The sequence below is a fragment of the Tupaia chinensis genome, unplaced genomic scaffold (assembly GCF_000334495.1).
Source record: "Tupaia chinensis unplaced genomic scaffold, TupChi_1.0 Scaffold144952_1, whole genome shotgun sequence".
Lineage (NCBI taxonomy): Eukaryota > Metazoa > Chordata > Mammalia > Scandentia > Tupaiidae > Tupaia > Tupaia belangeri.
The window spans coordinates 57,242-67,449 of record NW_006204812.1 but is presented as its reverse complement, the minus strand read 5'-3'; positions in this window follow the sequence as shown (position 1 = coordinate 67,449).

Here is a 10,208-nt window from a genome sequence, read left to right as displayed (position 1 = left end):
TATATCCTTTAATTATTCAAATAATTCAAAAACAAAGGCTTCAAATAATAGAAAAACATGAAGAACAGAACATGAAAGTCACCTTTACGACTCCATTTCCAGTACACTCCCCTAAAGACAACCACCTGAGCCATCTAGAGTCCATTCCTACGGTCTACTTTTACGTTTCGCATAAATGTATACGTATTTACTTCTCATTTTGTTTTATGTATCCTGTGACATTTTACATTGTCTTGAGCATTTTCTAAGACAATACACATCAGAGATGCCATATTCTTTTTTCTTTTTACATTTTCCCACAGGACGTGGGCACTTGCTGGATAGAGACAGAGCGTGTCAGAGGGAAAGTGAGGAATTACCTCCCGGGGGTGGGGGGATGGCCAGGGCACAATCCCTTCGTCTCCATTATTCTCTCCTCTCCAGACTCTGGCACACGTGCACACAGACCTGCTGTGATCTGAAAGCCACCAAGTCTGGGACTCAAAACCATGGTCAGTCATGTGGAATCCAGCGCCTTAAACATCACACCACCTGCTGCCCCACCATAGCCTTTCAATTCTACATAGTATTCAATAGGATCACGTTTTTTTAATTGCAATGGCATGTGCACCTGCCAGAGAGAGACAGGGAAAGAAAGAGGAGAAAGCACCCCTAACAGGGTCACACTACAATGCCCTTCCTATTTCTTTAATCAATTGAGATTTAGGACATACACAAACACCCAGTGTTTTTCATTTTACATAAATATATGTAAATTGGGATATTATGGGGGATGGGACTCAAGTCTAAACATGAAATTCATTTTTGTTTCATATATGCCTTATATACACAGTCTTAAGGTAATTTTTTATGATATCTGTATTGCAGCATTTTGACTGAGCCCCCACTACATGAGGTTCAGATGTGAAATTTTCCACTTGTGGTGTTATGTCAGAGCTCAAAACATTTCAGATTTTGGAGCATTCTGGATTCCAGATTTTTGGATTAGGGCTATAATCTCATTATAAAAGCTTTTTTAAAGGATTTATTTATTATTATTTTAAAATTTGCTATAGGGCATGTGTGCTCACTCACCAGAAAGAGAGACAGTGAAAGTGCATGTGCAAGCTGCCAAGTCCAGGATTTAAACCACAGTTGGCCATGTAGGTGTCCAGTACCTCAACCATCATGCCAACTGCTGGCCCCCCTCATTGCAAAAACTTTAAACATCAGGGTCAACTCATGGCACGGTGGTTAAGGTGGCTGGACCCCACCTGGCTGATTGTGTGGTTCACGTCCTGGACCCAAGAAACACACCAGCACATGAGTGTGAGTACTCCAAATCTCAAGAGGACAATGGAAAAGGGATTGTGGCATGGCCATCCCCCCCCTGGGGGGGGGAGTTGCTCTCTCACTTTCCCTCACTCGCTCTCCATTTCTCTCCAGTGAGCACATGTTCCCAATAACAAGTTAAAAAAAGAAATTAAATATACAAACCATCGTTCTCCAGAATCAAGTATTTTACAGCCTCTGAGAACTAAGGCGATAACTTACATTTCTATTTTGTCACCCATCAAGAAAAAGAAAAGCCTTATGACTTTCTTTTTTAAAGAATTATTTAACTTTATCTACTTATTTTAACTTGACCAAAGACGGAGAGAGAGAGCAAGCTGCAAGGTCCGGGACTCAAACTGCAGTTGGCCATGTGGGAATCCAGTGCCCTTAACCTCCACACCACCTGCCAGCCCCGCCTTATGACTCTGTATGTGTTCTAGACAGTATCAGGGAAGCAGTGCTCCAATCTAACAATTTCTCTACTATGATTTAGAGTGTTCGTGTAAAATCTATTCTCCTAAGCTGGAATTTCCACGCATTGCTGGTGACAATATAAAGTGGTTCAATGGAGGCCAGTTCTATGGCCTGGTGGTTAAGAGAACAGGATCCCACATGGCTTGCTGCGCAATTTGAATCCTGGACCTGGTGGTTTGAAAAATATGCCAGAGCCAGCCAGTGGCATGGTAGCTAAAGCAGCTGGATCCTACATGGCCCACTGCACCCTTTCAGTCCCAGATCCAGTGGCTTAGACATGCTGGGCACATGAGCATGCGTGTCCAAAACCCCAAAAGGATGGAGAAACGGAGAAGGAGGGGTTGAGGCCTGACCGTTTTCCAAGACGGGTGCTTTCTCACTTTCCCTCTCTCATTGTCTGTCTTTCTCCAGAGAATGCATGCATCCTCTGGCAAAAGAGAAATAAAGGAAAGGAAGAAGAAAGAGGAAGGGAGAGAGGGAAGGAAGCAAGGAAGTTAGAAAAACACACAGGGTATGTGTCCATGCATGCCCAAATCTCCATGGGACAGAGCACTGGAAAATGGATTATAGCATGACCACGCACCACTGGAGCCGGGGGGTGGGGTGGGGGAACCTTCTCCCTTTCTTCCTCTTTCTGTCTGACTCTCTCCAGCAATCACATGGCCCTTTGGCAAATTTTTAAAAATATAAATAAAATGGTTCAACTGTTCTGGAAAACAATTTGGAAGTTCCTCAAAATGTTAAACATAGCTTACCATTAAAACTCAGCAATTCAGGACCAGCAGTTGGTGCAATGGCTATGTCGCTGGACTCCCATGTAATTGACCGCAGTTCGAGTCCTGGACCCGGTGGCTTGAACTCACGCTGGCTGCGTGAGTGGCCAAGATCCTGACAGGAGAACAGAGGAGAAGGGATTGAGGTGTGGCCATCTCCCCTGAGGGGTGATTTCTCACTTTCTCTCTCTCTGTCTTTCTGGTGAGTGCATGCGCCCTATAACAAAAATCTCTCCAAAACAAACAAACAAACAAACAAAAAACAAAACAAAACAAAACTCAGCAATTCTACCCCTAAGAATTAACCCAAAAGACAAGAAAATATATGTCCACACAAAAACTTATACCCAAATGCTCACAGCAATTACTATTCATAATAGCAAAGTAGATGCAACCCAAATGTCCATCATCTGATGAATGAGCAAACACATGATATAGCTAGACAACAGAATATTATTTGGCCATAAAAAGGAACGAAGCACAGATACATGATACGACATGGATGAAATCTTGAAAACATAGAAAATGAAGGAAACCGGTCACAAAATACCACGTATCATACGATTCCATTATGCAAAATGTCCAGAACGGGGAAATTCACAACGACAGAAAATAGAGTAGGCCAGTCTAGACCTAGAGGGATTTGCTGAGAAACGGGAGAGCGACTACCACTGGGTACAGGGGTTCTAAGATGAGACAGTGGTAGCAGCTGTACAACTCTGAATATACTAAAAATCATGAAATTTTAAACTTTGAAGGGGGTGAATTTCATGATATAGGAATTATATTCCAATAAAGCTGTCATTTTGAAGAAAGTCTATGGTTCATAGACCTAATGACAATCTATCAGATGTTATTTTTCACGTGACACACCAGGTGTTCTAGGGCCAGCTGCGTTCCTTTCCAGAGTTCTAATGCCTCCCCTCTAGCTCTGCTCCACCTCATTGCTCTGCCCCCCTCCCCGCACCTTGGAACCACCTACTTCTCAGGGACACTCCCACTTAGGAAATCGTTCTCCATACTCCCATTTCATCTTGTATTTGTCTCATCAAACGACACACTACCTAGTATCGTAACTTTTGTTTTCATGCCTGCCCCACCACTCTTGGCCAGTGGGCTCCCATGAACGCCTCTTGGTCTTCACATACCTAAGTCAACGACATGGCAGGCACTGAAATACTCTTGAACAAGTACAAACCCTCGACTATGAGAGAGCATTATTTTCATTGCACTGAGTTCAAGCAGGCTGCTAAATTGAACCAGAACTATGAAAACAGATCAACCGACTTGAGTTCAGATCCCAAGGTAATTACTCCCTAGGTTTAGAAACTTACACAAGACAGCTCCAATTTCCTTTTTTAAAAAGTCATAACTAGAACAACAGTATTCTTTTTCAAGAATTATTTTATTTAACTTTATTTATTTTTAATTTTACTAGAGAGGGACAGCGTGAGAAAGAGAGAGAGAGAGGGAAAGTGAGAAGGTAAGTCACCATCTGGGACTCGAACCACAGTCGGCCATGTGGGAGTCCAGCGCCCTTAACCACCAAGCCACCTGCCGGCCCCGAGACATTTCCAATTTTCTGACATATAAATGTGGATTGCTGTACCAAAATGCTAGGTTATTTTAAACCTTTGACATCATGCTTATAAAACATCTGGTACATAGAAGGTACTTATAAATAATGGCTATTACTACTATTCTTTCAATATTATTATTTTAAGAGAGATTTTTGCTATAGGGCATGTGTGCTCACCGGAGAGACACAGACAGAGAAACAGAAAGCAAGAAATCACACACACACACACACACACACACCACCGGGGGATGGCCATGATGCAATCCCTTCTCCTCTCAGGATTTTGGGCATGCACGCACACGCACCCAGTGTGTGTCTAAAGCCTACTGGCCTGGGACTCAAAACGTGGTTGGACATGTGGGAATCCAGCAATATAACCACTAGCCATCTGCTAGTCTCTAGTATTATTATTTTAGAGAATTTTGCTATACAGTGCATGCACTCACTAGAGAGACAGATAGAGACAGAAAGACAGAAAGCAAGAAATCACCTCCCGGGGAGATGGCCATGCTGCAATCCCTCCTCCATTCTCATCTTGGGATTTTGAGCACACATGAACACATGCCTGGCATGAGTTTCAAGCTACTGGGTTCAGGACTTGAACCGTGGTCAGCTATGTGGGAGTCCAGTGCCTTAACTACTACACCATCTGCTGGTCCCCTTAATATTATTTTCAACTACAATCATTAATCAACTTGATTTCACTGAAACAAATTATATTCATACCAATTATTAATAAAAAGAATCCATGGGATCAGCAGATGACGTAACGGTTACATCGCTGGACTCCCACATGGCCAGCCACAGTTTGAGTCCTGGACCCAGAGGCTTGAAACTCATGCCAGGCTCATGTGTGCATGCCCAAAATCCCAAGAGGAGAATGAAGGGGAAGAGACTGAGGTGTGGTCATTTCCCTTGGGGGGTGATTTCTCATTTTCTGTCTGTCTCTCCAGTGAGTGTATGTGCTCTATTGCAAAAAAAAAAAAAAACCCTCCAAAATAAATAAATAAGACAGACTCATTTTTCTCACTTTAATCAGTATTTGAGAAAAAGATTATTATTTCTACCTAGAGGCTGAGGTCACAGAAACATGAAGTACACTGAAACTTCAAAGCCTCAAACAAGTTGATTTTTACAGACTTAGTTCTTAATCCTAGTTCTGCAACCTAGCATCTTCAGTAAAATGCTTAAACACAAATTACAAGCTTGGATTTTCATAAATGTTAAATTTAGTTCACACACAAAAAAACAAATTAACCAATAAGCTGAGAGGAGACAAAAGAATAAGAATGGTAGATCATTAGTGAAGTAGTTAGTACTCAAAGTATATTGAAGACTTAAATCAAACCAATTTTAGAATTAGTCAACAACTCTAACAAGACAATTCACCCACATAAAGAGGAAAATAAAACACCTAAGAATAGCTATGACTCAGTCTGCACTGCTGGAAGGGGAGGAGGACGACAACTATTTAGCCTTTTCTCGTTTGTCTCAAGTCAAGACTAAATATTACAGCAAACTCTTCAATAAAACATATAGAGGGAAGATACTCAGCTGCTTCACTTTCAAGTAAAATACCACCTCTCTAAAACAAAGATAACTTTTTAAGTTTTAAAATTATACAAAAACAAACAAAAAATATAAAAAAGGAGGAAAAACAGCCAAATTCATCTATATAAACATTTAAAACTTCTTTGAGAACAAAATAGAAAGGTAAATTAATGAGGAAAAATAGAACATATATGATAAGGAGTTAATGTTTTTAATGTACAGAGAACTATTAAAATAGATAATGGAAACGCTAAGACCTTGAATATGTAACAAATAAGAAAACTGACTGGTAAACATCAACATTACTTATCATTAAGAAAATTAAAAAGTTTTGTTTCTCCTTATAAACTTTCCATTAACAAACAAACAAAAACCTTGGTGAATGCCCAGGGCAGGCGAAAGTAGGGGGAGCTGGTGCAGTGGCATAGGCCATGTCTGTGTCACTCTTCAGAAGCCAATCTGAAAATATTTATCAGGACTCCTACAATGTTCACGTTCTGTAAGTCAATAATTTCACTTCTGGGAATCCATAGTAAGAAAATCATAGAAAATGTGGGAAAGGCCTTTCTATAAAGCTAAAGGCAACATTAGTAACTATAGAAGGAAACTGGAAATAATATAAATACCTAGGGGCCAGCTGGCAGTGTGGTGGTTAAGGTGGCTGGATCCCACGTGGCCGACTACACAATTCAAGTCATGGACTAGCGACCTGAAAAACGCCAGGCGTGTGTGCATGCACCAAATCCCAAGGGAAGAAATGAGGAGGGATTACAGAATGACTATCCTCCTCCCAACCCGGAAGTCACTCTCCTGTCTCTCTGGCGAGTGCATACACCATATAGCAAACTTAAAACAAAAACCGGGAGCTAATACTAAGAATATCAATGTCCGACAATGGGAAAATACACTAGACGAGTTATGATGCCACTCAAGATCAAATTCATATAATATGTGAATTAAATCTCAATAAAGTTATTTTGAGAAAATCAAGTTCAGTTAGGCCACATAAATGGAAACTGCTTTTAAAACACAATTTAAACTGTATGTTAGGATTTAAATGTATTTATCATTATGAAAACAGTAATAGCTGCCGACAGTTCCACTCACTCGGCAGTCACTCAATACCAAGCCCTGTACTACAGGTCTCTGCATGTTACCATGGGAATCTCGTTATCACTGGTATCATCTTTATCAGGGCCATCCTAACCGGGTCTCAGGCCCAGGGCCACTTACCAGCTGTGGGGCTGGCCCAAGATCAATCATGCTTTAAAGAAAGCATCACTGAACAGTTTCATAGGCCCCTTGGGAATGTTGAAAACAAATTTTGAAACTGAATATTCAGAAAAGAGTAGACCCTAACTGTTCATCCCCTCAGCTCCAGAACAGACCAGAGCAGTAGCCCTAGCTAACCTAACAAAAACACAAGCCTGCTTACTATTGCTACATTTACTGGGCACTTATCCCGAAATAGTCACACGAAGCCCACATTCTCTCTTCATCCTCATGATAGTGCTCTAGATAATTATTATAAAATATGTTCTTTTTTTATTCCTTCCACTTTCGCTATAGGGTGCATGGAGAGAGAGAGAGAGAGAAAGTGAGAAGTCACTCCCCAGAGGGGATGACCATGCCACAATCCCTCCTCCTCTTGGGATTTCAGGTGGGTGCACATGCACATGCGCCCAGCATTATTTTCTGGTCTGGGACCCAAACTGTGCAGTTGGCCATGTGGGATCTAGTGTTTTAACCTACATGCCAGCTGCTGGCCCAAAATCTGCCTTTTTTTTTTTTTAAGCATTTTTATAGACCATAGTTTAGTTTATTTTTAATACTCATCATGCCATAAAATCATAGGGAATAGATTCCAGAAACTCAGGCTCCTTTCCATTGGTTCTCACAAAGCGTGCTTCTCTGGGTGGAGCAGGCTGGTCTTTAGTTGAACCCAGGGACCTTGCTCTTTGGCTTCCTTCTTTTTCTGGTTATTTTCTTTCACACATTTTACAAAGCTATCTCTGCTCTTAGAATGCTTAATATTCTCAATAAACACATTAATTCTCTTGGCAAGAATCTTGCCCTTAACTTGTTACAACAATGCCACCCACATGCTGGGTAACAGTGTAGACTCTCAGTTTTGCCACGGTTAACATTTGTGGGGCACTCCTTTTTGCACAGTATCCATTCCCTTGATGCCCACAGTATCACCTTTCTTGTAAATTCAGGTGTATGTTGCCAAGGGAACCACTCCATGTTTTCTAAAAGGCCTAGAACATATATCTGGCATCTCTCTTTCCTTTTGTGTTTGTTATTTTAGTTAATTACTGAAAGATGGTGGTTTCAGCCAAAAGCTTTGCTGCTGCCTTTTTTTTTTTTTGTAGAGGTTTTTTCCTATAAGGCGTGTGTGCTCACCAGAAAGACAGAGAATGACAGAGAGACAGAAAGCGAGAAACCACCCCCCAGGAGGGATGTCCACGCCGCAATCCCTTCTCCTCCATTCTCCTTTTGGGATCTTGGGCACGCACACACACACATGCCCAGCGTGAGTTTAAGCCACCGGGTCCAGGACTCGAACCGTAATCGACTACATGGGAGTCCAGTGACACAGCCATTACGCTAACTGCTGATCCCAAAAGCTCTGCTTCTAAAGTAGAGAAAACTGAGGAACAGTGAAACTGTTAGAATCACAAAACTAACAAAAAGGCTGCACTGGAACTAAAATCCCAGTTAGCAAAATGCATGTTCCTAGCTACAATGTTGTGTTGTAAAACATATTAACAATATACGTGCAAAAATAAACAAAAAGAACAGACAATGAAAGGAGACACTGCTATGTGCCTGTCATTAGCAGGTGGACTTTGAATGAGGTTTTTCCCCACTTTTTTTATTTTATAGAGTTTCATTGGTCAACATGTATTACTTTCATAATAAAAGAATTTAAGTTACTATGAGAAATGAAGTTAAAGTGGAAACTAATTTTAAAAATATTTACATGAAGTGACATACTGTACATATCACTGTATTGTTAATATATAAACAATTACATATACTGTTCACTTACTCTCCTTTAAGACTAGCGGTCAATACATCTTAGACTTACACTAGTCAATTAAGAGAAGAATGTGCCATGCCAAAGCTAGAATGGAAGTCAGAAGCCTAATCAGGGCTGGAGAGAAAAAGAGCTGAAGTCTAACAAAATGTGCTTACAGTCAGGGAAAGGTGTGAATGGAACCTGGCAGCCTCCAGAGAAAAGCTCCGTTCTTGTCCTCTGGGACTTCTAGTAAAGACTTTGGGTGGGCCTGCCCACAAAATCTACTAGATTGTCCTAGGCGTTTCAGAATCTTCCCCTTTCCCATATCACCTTAGTAAAAGGGGGGGAAGACAGAAAAGAAACGTAACCCTGGTTTATAGATGAGATTCAGAAACTGGAAGGAAGATGATTTAAATGCTGAATTCTGAATACTATACGAGGTGCGCTAAGATGAAAGCAGGATTTATTTCACCAGGCTTTCCCAGAGACAAGGTTAAAAATCCTCACAACCATTCTAAATAGCTTGCTGTTCCCAGAATGGGAAATTTCCATGCCTGTTTTCACTCAGTTTTGGTCTCCAGGCCTCTCCCTCTCTCCCTCTTCCCCACTGGCCTCCAAAATCCAGTCCAGTTCCGGGGTGTTTCTCTTTATATTGGAAGGTTGATTTGCTTCTTTACCTCATCAACATTATCACGAGTGCCATTAATTTAAATTAACAAATAATAACTGAGTCACCAGATGCGTAAGGTCAGGGAATGCAGAAGAGTTTACAGCACTTCCATCGAAGTGCTACAGGTCTAAAGAAAGGACAGAGGATGGGCACCCAACTCGGCCTTCGGTAACTAGAAAGTCAGCCGGTGAGCCATCCTGGAGGAAGTGGCAACTAAATGGCACTGAAGGGCTAATCAGCGAGCCAGGAGGAAAAGGACTTTTAGGAATCAGGAACAGAAATGAGCAAAAAGCACAGAGAAAAAGCTGTTCGGGAAATTTTAAAAGACAGGGCGCCAGCTCTATAGTGGCTCAGTGGTGAAGCAGGTTGTCCTGCAAGCATGTCTGCGTGGGAAAGTTCCGGGTCTGCAAAGACTCCCTGAGCGTGCGGGCAGGTGGGTACCTGGTGATTCAGGGCTGGATGGGGATGGGTCTTGGCATCAGGACCCCACTAGGAATACTGTCTGTCCGCTCACTCGTGACAAACACATAAGCAAAGCAAAAAAGAAGAAAACAAAAATTTAAAAGACAATGTCAGAGGACTTTATAAATAGGGCTAATAATAGCACCTACCTTGGGAATGTCATAAAAATGAAACAAGTTAATAAACGTGAAGCTGCACTTAAAACTAATATTGACTATATAGGAGGTGCTCTTATATAAATGTCAACTATATCATTTTCTCTTTTTTACTGCATAAGCAAAACTAGAAACTTAGAAAAAATAAGAAATTTTTAAAAAAAGGAAAAAAAGAGACCAGTGGTTTTTTTTTTTTTTTTTTTTT